A 17,267-nucleotide genomic window follows, 5' to 3' on the forward strand; every position below is an offset into this window, starting at 1 on the left:
CGCCACCACAGAGCCACATGTCCATATCGCCTAGTGCACTTTGCTTCTATCCTTGACCTCATGCCGGCTAGAGCCAGCCACTTCTCGTCTTCGACTTAACACGCCCGTTTTCCGTAGCTCGCACTTTGCTTCTCTTCCACCACATGCTGTTCTATTTTTCTTTTTCTTGTGGCGCAAGCCCGCGCATATTTGCTAATTAGCATACTTGCTGAAACGGCTGCTGCTCGTGTGGTTAATATTTTGGCTAGCCATCTATCCTTTGGTTGCCACTGATATTTTCAAATACGTTCATACGCGCTCTGTTACAATCGGACGTTTGTGCTCTAAAAAGAAACATCAATTTCGAACGCGCCCCTGTCTTATAAAAGAATCTCCAGTTGATTTAGTAGGGTGGGCTCTTCTGCTGGTGCGGTGATAAAACGTCTCAAATGCACTTGTGATGTTAGGGTGTGTAAAAGTGTTAACATTGGTAAAAAAAACGGGCTTCTTTTTTTTAATCGTATTGTTTCGGAAGAACACTCCCAGATACATAAGATAGATAGATAGATAGATAGATAGATAGATGTGTAGATAAATAGAAGATATATATAGACGTCCACAGACCAATTAGGAATTCGATCTATTGAATACTTGGTAGTTCTATTCATCGAGGCATGTGATCCACGACTGTAATTAATATGTAAAATGAACATTGATTACCGCTTTTAAATGTTTCATGTATTTATTTATTTACACGCACGCATCCCTATTATTTATTTTAAAATCTATGAAATTCGTGACCTATAGCTTTTAAATAAATCGCATATATATATATATATATATATATATATATATATATATATATATATATAAGTACACACACACATACATATATATATATATATATATGAAATTCATATATATATATATGCAATTTATAACGTATGCATTTTAAAATATAGTATATATATATGCGTTTTTACATAAATAGTGTATATATACCATTTATTTAAAAAGCATACGTTACAAATTTCGTATATATATATATATATATATATATATATATATATATATATATATATATATACATTTGATATGTGTGTGTGTGTGTGTGTGTGTGTGTGTGTGTGGGTGTGCTTATGTAAATAAAAGGAAAAATATAATGAATGCGTTTAAAATTCATTTGTTATTAATAACTGGAGTACGTTTCGGGAAATAGTCTCATTTTTCAACTTTTTAAAACATAGAGCAATCCATTTTCTGGAATCTTAGAGAGATATCAAGCACACCAGTTATTATAGGTGCCAAAGGGCTTATGAAGAACATGAAGTCCTAACTAAATAATATTCCTGGTGAACTAAATGCAAAAGAGGTCCAGGCAATTGCACTTAAGGGAACAGCGAGGATACTAAAAAGAGCTCTCGGTTGGTTTCAATAAAAAGCAGGGCAATGCTGGTTTGGCTGCCCCATACTCGGCGTTACAATCTTCAAAGGAAGAAATTTAAAAAAAAAATTATATTATGTTTCTAATTTTTTTTAATATGAGAATCGATAATTCGAATTATTCGAATTCTTCGGACTACTATTCTCACAACGTTTCAGCCAATGTAACCTCCAACTTTAATATGTATCTTGTCTAAGTCGGGAATCATTTTTACTTAGGACTTATACGAGTCAAGAGCATGCAACCGTCGTGAATTAAAAAAAAAATGTTCTGCGCAAATTTCTGAGTTCGATAGAAAGATTCCTGAGTTTGTCAGATAGATTCCCGAGTTCGACAAGACAATACACCTTACACGCATTACCTTTCCTTTTGTTTAAAAAAAATAAGGTAAAGAGGAAGGCTGCCGAGATCATGCCTAGACTTTTAACTAAGTTTACTAGTTCTTGCTTGGCCCCTCTATGTGCATCGATGTCTCGTCGGTAAAGCTGTTAATGGCTTTAACTTTATCACTTTTGGCATTTATGTCATTTCTGGTGCCAGTGATGTTGTTTGGTCACACTTTACCCTTTTCTACGTTGATCCTCATGCCGTAGACAGGCAAGGTCATGTCTAGGCTTTTAACTAGTTGACTAGTTCTTTCCCGATCCCTCCATGCGCACGGATGTCGCCAGAAAAAAGAAAGAAAACGTAAATTCGTAATTGTCCTGTTTCCGATGTCAACAACAGAAAATAAATAGAACGAGTTTATTTTCAGTTGCATGAATCTGATAAAATTCCTCGATGCCTTTTTTTATGAAAACAATCCGATATAAATTTTGCAATATTTTTGTCATAATTGACGTGGTATGGTGACACAGAGATATAAACTATCATAATTATAGGTAGAAGCGGTAAACATGAAAACAGTCAGGCACTAGAATTGCTGAATAACATAGACTAGTTTCTTTGAAATTTTTAGACGTTGCTTTTCGTTTTGATAGGGAAGCGAGTCCCTGCTGATCTTGACTGGTCAATACAATAATCCTTTACCTGGATTAAAACCTTATTTGACAGGATTGGAACTGGCAGTTTTGCAATAATGTTTCCAATTGGATAATATTTTTCCCGCGATATTTTGCCACCTGTTTTGGGGTATATTTTTTTATTACAAGCATGGCTTTACAATCAAAGTAGGATCCTGGATATGACCTTAAACTATATCCGATGGCCCCAGCTTGCAGGCTTTGAGAAATGTGGAGCCACCCTTTAATTGCCATTGCTCCCAAATTCACTCTGACCCGGAGTTGTAGTATCTGCTAGGGTCCCAACTATGGGTTAAATAGAAACCAACTTGAAAAAGAAAATTCTATTAAAAAAAAGTTTTCTTCAAAATCACTGGATTCGGCATTAACTAGCCTGAAAAAGGTTGATATGCCATAAAGCAAAAACAACCAATCAATCAACAATCAAAGCAAAGAAAATCGCATTCAACACATGTACTAATTAAGTGGCATTTTATGAGTAGTATGACACATATGTTACACATAAGAGCCTACGTCAGTAGCGATTATATAAGCTAATGTGAATATTAAACACAGATCTGTAAAACAAGATTGCCTCCAGGGTTGGATGAAAGGCGGGTGACGTAACATGAGTGACGTGGAACAGAGATCACATGCCGTAGACCAAACATAGTTAAACGATGACGAACGGCGTCAAGTTTTCGAGAAAAGAAGGATTTGTTTTCAGATAAGTCTCTTAATGGAAGACAAGCGAATAAGACACTTTCAATAATGTAGAAAACATGTATCTAAGCCGAATGTTTCTTCCATCCGCGTCATTTATTTCGGTAATTTAGGAAAACATCAAACGTAAACACAAGATGCACTGACCGCCACATGAAAGTTAATAGCCCTAAAGCATTCAGTAACGACTATTAATGGTTTGTAGAAGATTTTTCTCGCCATCTTTCCCCTTCTTTATAAGTTATATCAAAGAATACGATTCTTCGAGCAAATTACGGGTATAGTTAAAAAAAAAAGGCCAATTTTAAAATAGCCAGCATAATTTAAAACTTCGCACCGAGAAAGTGAATGAAGAGTCTAAAATCCTAAAAACATTATGACGCAACTAACCGATTGATAGTTTTGTGGAGCGGTATTCAGTATCGCTCGGTCTCTTGAGTTTCCGTGACTATACACCTCTGAGCAGTATTATTCTGCACCTCTGTTAGACAATTCCAATCTTTGTCATTGATTATAGAAGTTCGCTCTTGTTTTGTGTTGTTTTGTGTAAAATTCTACATGTTTATTTATTTATTTATGTGTGTATATATACCAATAAACCTTTCGAACGCATGCACCGAATTGAACAATTCTTTTTTCCTCTGAAAGGTGTGCGTACCTAGATTGTCCTTATCTCTATATGGTTCGTAACGAACAACGTCAAGTCACACAAAAAGCCCAAAAAGGGGGCTGTGTCGTGCAATTGTCGAAAAGTTACCTGCCCATATCAATGGAATTTAGCACTGTCTGTATGCAGTCGCGGTAACAGTTTTTGGTATACGGACAGGATTTGTGGCGCAATAGATAACGCGTCTGATTACAGATCAGAAGAGTCCAGGTTCAAATCCTGGCATGTTCCTAATAATCTTACACACCATTTTTTACAAGGTTTACTTATTATCCTTACTCTTAGTTTTTTTTTTTTTTTAGTGATTTTGTTTTGTGCATATGGGAATTTCCGAGTTCACAGGGTAAGCGTTGATGGTAAGACGACGTTGTGTGTACTTGATGTTGAGTGTACTCGATTTTTTGTCTAACTAGGCGTTGTGTGTGCTGACGCGGCCGCTAGTATGTAATAAGTAGATATAGGTTATATTAAGCATGACAGACTTCCATATGATAGCCGGACAAGATCAAGGGTTAGTAATGAACGGATTTTTTTTACAAGATGGTCACCACTTATCAAAGCCCGGAAGCCACTCAGGGATAAGGATTATTGTAAATATCTACATAAAAAACGGCTGACCTACAAGCAAACGGTCAGTGCAAGTTTTGCCATTCAACGATTGAGAGTCTTAGTCTGATTGTCAAATCCTCTTGGTAAATGGTGTTTACACTGTCCACCATAACAATGTATGCAACTACCTCTACTGGGATTTCTAATGAAAGATGCTTAACAGATCGTCAAACACTGCTAACATAAAACAGAAAGATGGTTATTAACTTTAGGGCTATTAACTTTCATGTGGCGGTCAGTGCATCTTGGATTTACGTTTCTATGACATACACGAGTGTGCTCATTTTTTTTTTATGTAACCCGTTTCAAATGGATACGGTCGTAATAGAGCCAAACGGGAGCAATAACAAAATATCAGGAGTTCAAGTATGGTTTAAAAACGACATGGTCGTTGAAAGATATGAGTATGATACCGGTTGGTGACAGAGGAATTGGACTTATAAAACATCTTAAGAAATAGTCCCGGTTAGATCATTGGGGCTAAGCAACGTTAAGCCTACTGAGTACTAAAATAAATGAGAGTTTGTAAATACTTGGCTCGAAGCGGGAAAGGCATACTGACTTGGTGCTGAGTGTGGAATTGTACTCCTTGTAAACTTTCACTTTTAGCGAAAGGCAGAATACTACAAAAGTTTGTATTATTAGGATTATTCGGATTACCGTTCGCACCTTGTGTTATTCTCACAAAATTTCGTTAGGTGGTGGTGGTAGTTGTGGTGGTGGTAGTTGTGGTGGTGATGGTGATCCAAATTTATTCAGGATAATATGTTGCAATGATTGCGTAATGATAAAGAGGGTATTTTCCAGGGACTTCCACAGCTGTTCGACATAGCAAAGATGGCGCCATTCATCAAGTGAATGATGATGATGATGATGATGATGATATTTCAAATATTGTCAGAAGAATAAAACACACTCATTGTTTAAACCATGTTCTTTCCAATGGCTCCAGAGTATGTGTGCGTATGTGCAGTCAGCACCAACCCTATTCAAGGTTTAACAGGTTTCCTCCGAAGGAGGAAGTTTCATGGGAGTATGAAATTCACAAGCGGTCCCCAGTCGCATGTATATCCCCGTTAGGAGAGATGACGACGTTAGGTTTTTGCAACTTTTTGCAGGGAGGTGTCGACGTCCTCCTACATACAGCACCTGGACTTCCCAAATTGGTCAGCCATTGTAGTAATAACCAGGCTCAACGTTGCTTGACTTCGGTGATCTGACGGGAACAGGTGTATCAACGTGATTATGCCGTATGCTCCAGAGTATGAGTCTGTATGATGGTTACGTACTCGATATAATCGTGTGCAGAAGCGACGCAAATTTCAAACAATAACAAAATACTGTTTGATTGAGTTTTTGTGTTACAAACAACGCGTAGCATCTATTTTTATGCTACACTTTGTTTGATTGGATTTATTCTTTCATCGGCCAGGGAAGGAGTAATCCATGTAGATTGACGGAAGTTTTATTTTGTGTTCCAATAGGGAGTGTACCTCTTTGTAGGAGGAAGGACTGGATGCAGCCTCCCCCCCCCCCAGGCTGGAATTCTGTCTAACATTGCCGTCGTAAGAAGACAGATAAATAGGAACAACTGACCGTGCAACAAAGCAGTCGTATATTGCTGCACGGTCCACTAAAAGAAACTTTTGATTATTGTAGATTTTGGAATCGTACAGTCAAGGTACATATCAAGGGTTACTCCAACCAAATGCACAATAAAACAAATACATTACATACTACTACTACTACTACTACTACTACTACTACTGCTGCTGCTACTGCTAATGCTGGTGATCTTGCTTCTACTACTACTACTACTACTACTACTACTACTAATAATAATAATAATAATAATAAGGTAAAAGCTAATTTTACAGTTTAAAAAAAATTGCTGCATAAAACCCCTTTTTATCGTTTAACTCGAGAAAGATTATCTGATGGGGACAGTTCAGAAAAGACAAACAAACGATAAAACAATCGATAAAACAAACAAACAAAAACAAATAATAATAATAATAATAATAATAATAATAATAAACAAAGAAGCAAAAAAGGAGAATAAGAATGTGCAAACAAAAAAGATCGATTTAAATTCCCGATGAGTTTTATCATTTTTTTTTTTAAATCAAAACGTTTTAGCTTAGAGCAACACATCTAATTAACGTCTAATTGAGCCAATGATAGTTTTGAAATAATTGCGTCAGTTACAAGCTGACAAATTAACAAAAAGTAAGTCGTCTTTACGTCCACCAATCAGGATTGATTCTATTAAAGATAGAATAACGTAATTAGGAGGTGAAATCCAATCTTTCCGTATTGGTCGGCGTTTCCTTTTGTTTTAATTAAATTCTTTGTTAGGGAATTTTCACTTCGAAAAAGGGGGCTTCTTTCTTAGGTATGTAGAAATATATATATATATATATATATATATATATATATATATATATATATATATATATACAGAGAGAGAGAGAGAGAGTGAGAGAGAGAGGGAAGGAGAGAAATACACAGAAAGAGATAGTTTGAAATCAAAATACATGAATATAAATACAACTGAATAGACACATAAAAAAACATAGAATTTGAATGTCTACTGGAGAGAATTTGAATGCCTACTGAAGAGAATTTGAATACGCACTGTAAAGAACTTGAATACCTACCGGACACTATCGTCTAGTGCCTCAGGTTTCTACGTCCAGACGTTTGTCAGGACAACCTGACGTGAGGATACTTTTCCCTAGAAGTACACCCTGACTAAATATTAAGAATCACATGGTATTCGCGATCTAAGAACACCTGACCCACACTGACTTGTTTGGGGTGAAAATGTAATAAAAAAAAACTGACCCACACTGACTTTTACGAGGAATGGTATACTTTCGCCAAATGCTAATGCCTCAACTAGCATAACGAAGCTGGATACTCTACCAGACTAGAAGAATTCTTGCCCTGGAAAACTAGTAAGAAGAAGAGGCCAAAAAGAAAGTTATACAATAATATATTTAAATGGTCAGTTGTGGAGAGGGAAATTGTTTTCAACTTGTTTACTAACTCAGTGTTTGAAAAGTAAAAAGGGAACTTTAATGCAACATTCGAATATCTGTATGTTTTATATAGAGATTAAATGTTAGCTCTTTGAATTGGCGGCTTATGATTTTTGAGAACTTCGACTGAAGTAAAATTAAACACACGGGAGTATTGACGTGTGTATATATATATATATATATATATATATATATATATATATATATATATATATATATATATATATCTTTACAACCTTTCCTTTTCATAACCTATCATACTTTCATAAATCAGTCCATTAGGCTGCTTTTGGACCCAGCCAACGACGGGTATTTGTGCTAGTATATCATATATATATATATATATATATATATATATATATATATATATATATGATATACTAGCACAAATACCCGTCGTTGGCTGGGTTCAAAAGCAGCCTAATGGACTGATTTATGAAAGTATGATAGGTTATGAAAAGGAAAGGTTGTAAAGAGATAGCTTCGAATTTTGGGGTATCAAAACCAAAGCAAATATGATTTATGAAAGTATGATAGGTTATGAAAAGGAAGGGTTGTAAAGAGATATCTTCGAATTTGGGGATATCAAAACCAAAGCAAAATATGATGAAAGTAAAAATAAAATAGATAAACCTCATAATTTATTATACCATACCTGTTCACACCGAAACACTTATCACAATATTCTGTGGATTTATATTAAAAAAACCTTGTTAAATTTTGTGACATATTTCCATTCTATGGAAGTCAGGCGCGAACGAACACCCGCATAATTTTATTATACCATATTTCTTTAAACTGAAATATAATTATCAAAGTATACTTACGCAGATAGATATAAAAAGTCTTTATTAAAGTTTGTGCCTATTTCCATTCTATGGCGGTCAGGCGCGAACGCAGACCCCACAATTTTAATATACCATCCCTATTTAAGTTAAAACATACTGATCAAAGCATTATTATATACATCTATATCAAAAACACTTGTAAATGTTTTTTTATTTTTAATTTTTTTATTTCCATACTTTGTGGACCAGGCGCGTACACCGACCCCACAATTTTAATGAACCATCATTATGCCAGATCAAGCATACCCATTCCTGTGTCTCTGTACATCCTCTATCATTATATGTGATCAGTTTTCTATAATTGTCAACCATATAAGGGCTTATTCGTGACCAGTCACACACAGACGTTCAGCTTTATATTATATATATATATATATATATATATATATATATATATATATATATATATATATATATATATATAGACCCTGATGTAGGAAAGATAAAAACTTGTTAATATGATTTCAAATGATCTGTAATTATATCAAGGGGAGACATGATTTCAAACTTTTGTGATCATTCTCAATGCTTGTTTATAGATTTCCTGATATAAATGTGTTTAATTATTTCTTATATTTCAATTGGTATATTTAGCATATATTGAGTATAATCTAAAAAGTCTGGAATCAAGTCTCCCCTTGCTGTCATTTCAGATAATTTGAAATTGCATTAGCAAGTTTTAGTCTCCCCTCTATCAAGGCCAGTAGGTTTTGGTAAAATTTAAGATATTTTGTAATTCAAATGCAGAACTTGGATAAATAAAGACAATTATTAACACATTTAGTGTGCAGCGTAAAGGGTAAATATTACATTTACATAAAGTAAGCTAAAAGCTGTTCCAAAAACCTCAGTTTGTAAAAATCTAGTGATTTGTTGCTTATTTTTAAAAGTTTATGTGCCAAAAGTACGCTCTGAATCAACTTAATGTGTGACCTTAAGAAGTGCAAATGTCACATACATATAGCGCACTGCTCAATTAAGATCATTATCTTTTAAACGACCCTTCATTCAATTTTAAAATTCTGACCAATAGTGGTTGAGATTTGGAACTTATAAAATTATCAAACAAGATGGTATATATATATATATATATATATATATATATATATATATATATATGTATATATGTATGTATATATATATAAATATGTATATATATAACACCTTTTTGATAATATATATGTGTGTGTATATATATGTATATACATATAAATATATATATGCATATAAACGTACACACACATGTGTGTGTATGGGTGTGTGTGTGTGTGTGCTATTCTCGGTTGAATAGTTTGTAACAATTGGTAAATAAGAACTTATATTTTCAAACAAATAAAATATCACCAAATTTACCTACATTTGTATGCATAGTATGATGGGAGGCCAGCTTAAATTTTGCTGCTTTATACAGAGTGTTTTGCTTGTGGCCTTGCTAGTCACTGATATATATATATATATATATATATATATATATATATATATATATATATATATATATATAGAGAGAGAGAGAGAGAGAGAGAGAGGGGGGCTTTTAATTTGTCTTTCCATAAGCAGTAATGTATTGCTACGCAATCATGAACATGTTTCGGTCTTCTAGTTTTCAGTAACTAGCGACTTCTTCAGGCAGAAACGCTTATTTCCAAAAGCGGAATTCTTAATGAAAAACGAAAATCAACTTTCAGCAAAAGAAGGTTTTTAGTAAAAAAAAAGGGGGTCAGAGGTTGAAGTTGAGTTGTGTGGAGAACAAGGTTGGTTGGGTGTGAATTTATTTATTTATTTTTAAAATTTTTATTTATTTATTTATTTTTATTATGGGTTAGGGGTTGGAGTAGGTAGGGTTGGCATTGAGGAGGTAAATATAGTGTTTGTTCCGTGTGTCTACAGCTCGCTGTAGGTCTAAAATCTATATTTTTATAATTATTTTTTTATATTATATCTTTTCTCTTAGTATTCTTAGGTGTTTCCGCGGAAAGGTTAAAGGTTCGTCCGGATCTATTGACCATTTCTTGAACTCCTAACGGTCTGTTAAGGGAAGAGAGAGGGGCAAGAGAAAGAGAAAAGAGGGAAATGGGAAGACGACGATGGGAGAAGATGAAGGAGAGGAGAATTGAGGAGAAGGAAAGAAAGAAAGTTGATTTTCGTTTTTCATTAAGAATTCCGCTTTTGAATATAAATGTTGTTGCCTGAAGAGGTCTCTAGTTACTAAATACTAGAAGACCGAAACATGCTCATGACTGTGTAGCAACAAATTACTGCTTATGTAAAGACAAATTGAAAGTGTAACTTGCTCTATCCCGATGTTAAGCACTCTTGTATTAACCTCGTTGCACTCCACTGGTTACTTTCCCTCTGTGTGTGTGTGTGTGTGTGTGTGTGTGGGTGTGTGTGTGTGTGTGTGTGTGTGTGTGTGTGCGTGTGTGTGGTACCTTCTTTCAGTTTTAACAGACCATGAATTGCTATTGTAAGGGTGCAATTTTTGTGGCAAGAGTTGTACAATCTCTAACCACACCTCTTCTGAGTTGGTTGTAAAATGCCAGTGGTAAATAGAGATTATAGACGACTGAAAACAATGCCGAGATTCACAGAGAGCACATACAGCGCCTAGAATTCCAAAACGATCTCCCATTTGGCACTCACCATTGCTAACCTTTTGTGATCTACACACACATATGTATACGCACATACGCGCGCGCACACGCACACCCACACGTATATACACGAGTGAATTAAAGTAGTGGATAGGTGGATAAATAGATCGATAAGTAACTACAGATAAAAATACTGATACATACATACATCATAGTATGGCCTAGATAGCACGATTGATTGGTAAATCTATTATCTATAATTATATCAACACCTTTCTACTTATCTATCTATTTCTTGAAATACAACGCTAATATACTTAAATAAATATCTATATATTAATACGATAGCGTGTGTTCTTTTGTAGGTCACACTTACATCTTGGTCGTTCTTCTGTTTCTTGTCATAAATAATTTTACCAAGAATCCTGAATTTTGGTTTTGGTTTCGACTATAGCTGATGGCACTTATATCATTTATATTTTTATAAATAATTTTATCAAGAATTCTTCATTAGATTTGGTTTTGGTTTCGATGATGGCTGAAGTAACTTAAGTTATATACATATATATATATATATATATGTATATATATATATATATATGCATATATATATCATAAGTTTTGGTTTCGATTCAAGCTGATGCACCCAAATCATATGGATATATATATCTTTTTTTGAAATAGCAACTTTATAATATATAAAAATCGATAGAATATTAACACTTTGATAATATATACGAAATCAACAAGAATTAAAATATCATATTTAAGCGTACTTTACGACCGGGCTTTACTGGGCGTTCGTGCTAGCTTAGATAAATACTTTTGCAGTTTTAACAAAAAAAGCTACAATAATATCAGAGCGCTTCCATTTACACTGCACATCTACAGAATACCAACATCAATATATTACATATGAATGAGTCCCCTGTGGAATTTCCACAGGTCCCGCTAATTAAATATTATTTTTATAACTAGCGATTCATTTTTAATCAATTATAAGTGTATGAAGTGATAATTGCGGCGAGTCCGAAAGTCAAAATACCACTCTTGGCGCCGTCGGCTGGAATTCAAAATCCAGACTATCAGAATTAAAGAATTGAGAGTCAGTAAGCACAAATAAATGCCGAACCAGCTGACATTTGCAGTAAACATTCAGCGAGTATTCAACGAGTGGACGTTGGAATATTTACTTTTGCGCTACTATTTCTTAGATCCCTAAAATGTGTTTAACTTGATTTTCTTTAAAAGAGTTTTTACATCAGCTCGTCAGTATATAAGTTAATACCTTTAACTTGGTTATATATATATATATATATATATATATATATATATATATATATATATATATATATATATATATATATATATATATGTGAATAAAATAAAATACGTATTATATACGTTTGAAGCAAAACAACACATTATTACAAAATAAACAGACATTTATTTTGTTTAAAATTCATATTGAAATTCATAAATATATTTCGAAGCAAAACTTCATCTTAAGTATGTCTTTTTTCTTTTCTTTCTTGTCTTTCTTTTCTTTTTTTCAATGTTGTTGTTGGAGCAGAGAATCAGCAAGTAAAATTCCGTTTGTTGTTTTTACGGTAGTTTTTTTCATCTCGGATCGGTGCGTTGGTCACGCGAATTCACGTTAGATTCTTGTTCCGTAGAAGCACTGGTTGAGTTTGGATAAAATAAAATACGTATTATATACATTTGAAGCCAAAAACAACGCATTATTACAAAATAAACAAACATTTATTTTGTTTGAAATTTATATTGAAATTCATAAATATATTTCGAAGGCATACTGAAGATGAAGTGTTGCTTCGAAATATTTTTATGAATGTCAAAAACTTTCAACAGATATAAGTCATTGATGATTCAAATAAGCACACAAAAATAAATAGATAAAATAAAGATGGAAGGAAATGCACCTACATATACTATATCCGACAATCTGGCAGATACCCTGAACGCCTAATCAAGCAAAAACTTTCGTGGCATGCAGTAACATTTTTAAATGAATGCGACGTGACCCTCCAAGGGGGCAGTTAAGCTCCCCACTGGGTAGAGGCTAAGACTCTCGAAGTACTGGAGGAAGCCGGCCAGCTATAATTTTTTTTTATTCTTTAATTATCATCGGTGTGCCCGGGCGACAACGAAAAACCCTGCTGAGAGAAAAGATAAAGTTTGTGATTTTTATTGTTATGAAAATTGACAACAGTGTAAGATTTTGAAATTTGTACTCCAAAACCGAAATGACTCAGTGTTCTAAACTGAGGAGGTTTATAATCCAAGTGCAGTGCGCCAATCCAGGGGGTTACGGGGATGATCTCACGGGGCCATGACAACGTTTGCAGATCCACAGGTGCGCTCCGGGGAGGGGGAAAACCACTCCTAGGGTGACGTTATTGGGTGCAATTGGTCCAGGGTACAACCCTGGTTTCACCCCTCTCCTGAGTATATCAAGGGAAGGCACAGTGGAAAACGACAGTTTTTGAGTCGGTCAGTTGTTGAGAATTTAAAACAGAGCAACTTGTAGAAATCTCATTACTATATCGAAGAGAGAAGTGAACTCTACTTATAGACTCAGTGGAGACTGACATTGAACATTTCAAAGTTAAGACAATTGTACATAATTATATATTTGTATATCATTTTTCTGGAGATTAACCAATTAAACTAGAGCACTGAGGTGTTTTCTTTTGTGTTTATGGATTTGCTTTCCTTATAGCGCGACAGACCGGAGAGGCGACGGCATATCAATCAAATCGATCAACGGGGGTTTGCCCTACGAAGAAATTACATTTATTCGCTGACGACCGGGAATCGATTCTTACGTGACAAGGAATCCTATCACATTTGATGACTTGCGACCAGGATAGGCAGTCATATACACATACACACACACACACACACACAATATATATATATATATATATATATATATATGTACACAGTGCCTTCAATAAGTTTCCAGACTGTTCTCATATGGGCAGACACAAAACTCTAGTCCCTTTCGAAATAGTACCCTTCCGGCTGCAATACACTTCTACTGTTCCAACAACTAGTAGGTCCCATGGAAGTTATCCTGTGTGAGCGTGTCAATGACCCTCGTAACGGCCTCTTTTATCTCCTCAATTGTTTTAAAACAACAGCATCTAATGATTTTCTTTGAGCTTAGGGAATAACCAAACGTGGTGTATTCAAATTCCTTCTGTAGCCGTTAATGTGAACCTGAAATCATAAACATGTGTCAGTCATATCATGATGTATAGCAATAACACCATACTGAATTTTCAATAGTCTACGACAATTTTAAATGCCTGTATAAAAAAGTCTGGAAACTTAAAAAGATACGGTGCATATATATATATATATATATATATATATTAGTAGTAGTAGTAGTAGTAGTAGTAGTATGGCCTTGAATTTTACCCCTGATCTAAAGTGGAACACATACATTAAATCCGTTGCCAAATCCGCTAGAAAAATGGTGGGATCCTTCTATCCATTCAGTAAATATCTCACTGCGGATGCAATTCTCTATCTATATAAAAGTCAGGTACGTCCAGGGATGGAGTACTGTTGCCACATCTGGGCAAGAGATGCTAGAAAGGACTTATCCTGCCTTGATAGAGGTTTTTTTTTTTTTTTTTTTTACAAAGGCATCACCACATTATCAAGGCCCAGAGGCCACTCAAGGATAAGGGTTAAAGAGTGTACAGTAAAAATTGGTCAATATAGTAATCATTAGTAATGAAAATTTGGTAAATTTGATAACTTATATGGAACGGTTCATCAAGAACTTATTTACTTTAGACTTGAACACAACCATATTGTAGTCAGCCGGAAAGCAGGAAAACGGAAGACAATTCCACAGGCGTGCAGTTCTAAGAAAGAAGCTTTGTTCATGGAATCTACGTTTAGGTTTAGGCACAGATAAAGAGTAGGGGGGAAATTATTGATAGTGTTTACAGCTAGACGAGTGTTTCTTGTGAAAGTTTGGCGAGGGGGGACCATAGATTGAAGCTCAGTCGAACACTTTCCATGAAAATAACGATACATCAGAGACAAACTCGCAACATCTCTTCTGTGAGATAGAGGTTGCAAGGAGGAGAAAAGGACATCTCCTACGAGGCTACGAAGTCTATTTTGAACTCTATCCAGGCAGGACAAGTCCTTTCTAGCAGCTCCTGCCCAGATGTGGCAACAGTATTCCATCCTTGGACGTACCTGGCTCTTATATAGGTAGAGAATAGCATCAGCAGTGAGATATCTACTGGATCGATAGAAAGATCCCACCATTTTTCCAGCGGCCTTGGCAACAGATTTGATATACGTGTTCCATTTAAGATCAGGAGTAATGGTCAAGCCCAGAAGCTTGTCAAAACTTGAGGCCTCCTGAAGACGAGAGCCATTCATTTCAATTGATGACAAATGTGGATTAGAATGTTGATGATGTAAAGAGAGAAGCTTAGTTTTAGATGCATTAAAAGTAACCAGCCACTCCTTTCCCCATTGTACTACGTGCTCAAGATCAGAGGAGAGAGAATTGGAGAGAACTTGGTCGTTTACTGTCTTAGATGTGCTACCATAAATGGTAGTGTCGTCAGCATAAATGTCTACAAATGATGTAAGGATATGATTTGGAAGATCATTAATGTAGATCAGGAAAAGAGTTGGGCCCAGGATGGATCCCTGAGGGACACCGGGATTAATACTGTGAGCTTCTGATTTTTGCCCCTCAACTACTACTCTTATGAACCTATCAGAAAGAAATGATTTAATAATTGAGAAGACTTTTCCAGCTATACCATAGCTAGCGATCTTATGAAGTAAACCTTTATGCCATACCCTATCAAAGGCTTTAGATATGTCAAGAGCAATTGCCCTAGAAAGATTGCCACCGTCGAGAGATTTGCTAATCCTATGCGATATAACTGTAAGGACATCTGCTGTAGATCTAGCAGAACGGAAACCATATTGAGTGTCACTAAGAAGGTTATTTTTGTTTAGATGTTTGATTACTTCTGTATTTAACACAGATTCTAGCAACTTACTCATGACGCACAGGAGACTTATTGGCCTGTACTGAGAGGGGAATGAGCGATCACCTGAATTCTTAAATACAGGGCATACTGATGAGATTTTCCAGGGAGATGGGAAACTATTCTCCTTAAGACAACGTTTAAACAGTTTTGTAAGTATGGGCGCTAATTCAGGTTGAAGTTTTTTGGGTACTATAATTGGAATACCATCAGGGCCAGTTGCTTTACTCGAATCAAGGTTTTTGATTAGCTTCGCAACATCACGTACAGATATACGTATATCACATAGCGTGTTTTCTGATACAGGAGGAAATATTGGGGGTTGGCGGTCTTGGTCGCAAAGGGTAGAATTAGCTGCAAAGTTCCTGACAAAGAGTTTGGCTTTGTCTGATGCTGACGAGATTACCTCAGGTCCATTGATAATAGTTGGGATGGAGCACACGCTTCTGTTCAGGATTCTGTTTGCTATTTGCCAAAACTGGTGGGAACCAAGCCGCGGCTCAGCTACTTTGGACTTAACAGATTGAGCATACAACACTCTTGCGTTCCTTATTACTTTCTTACAATGGTTGCTGGCAGTCCTGAAAACGGCTTTAGTTTCCATACATCTATTACGTTCAAAATAGACTTCATAGCTTCGTAGGTATGTCCTTTTCTCTTCCCTGCAACCTTTTTCTCACAGAAGACATGTTGCGGGTTTTTCTCTGCTTTATCGTTATTTTCATGGAAAGTGCTCGGCTGAGCTCCAATCTATGGTCTCCCCCTCGCCAAACTTTCACAAGAAACACTCGTCTAGCAGAAAACACTATCACTAATTTCCCCCACTCTTTATCTACCCCTAAACCTAAACTTAGATTCCATGAGCAAAGCTTTTTTCTTAGAACTGCACGCCCATGGAATTGTCTTCCGTTTTTCTGCTTTCCAGCTGACTACAATATGGTTGTCTTCAAGTCTAACGTAAACAAGTTTTTGATGAGCCGTTCAATATAAGTTAACAAATTTACCGAATTTCCATTACTAACGATTACTATATTGTCCAATTTCTACTGAACACTCTTTAACCCTTATCCTCGAGTGGCCGCTTGGCCTTGATAAGTGGTGGTGCCTATGTAAAAAAATATCAAAAATAATTAATTGATAAGTTATTATTATTGGTTATTATTATTATTATCATTATTATTATTAGCATTATTATTAATATCATTAGTAGTAGTAGTAGTAGTAGTATGTTTTTATTATTATTGTAGCTGTTATTGTTATTGGTGTTCTTTTTGCTGTCATTGATATTGCTGTTGTTGTTG

General features: G+C 35.3%; 1 pseudogene; it reads right to left on the bottom strand.

Moving 5' to 3' along the window:
• Positions 1 to 5,560: 5,560 nt before the first annotated feature.
• Positions 5,561 to 5,679, bottom strand: LOC145268548 (5S ribosomal RNA; annotated as a pseudogene).
• Between the last annotated feature and the right edge of the window lie 11,588 nt (positions 5,680 to 17,267).

The sequence above is a fragment of the Euprymna scolopes genome, chromosome 43 (genome assembly GCF_053919585.1).
Source record: "Euprymna scolopes isolate OS-2025 chromosome 43, ASM5391958v1, whole genome shotgun sequence".
NCBI classification, from domain to species: Eukaryota; Metazoa; Mollusca; class Cephalopoda; order Sepiida; family Sepiolidae; genus Euprymna; species Euprymna scolopes.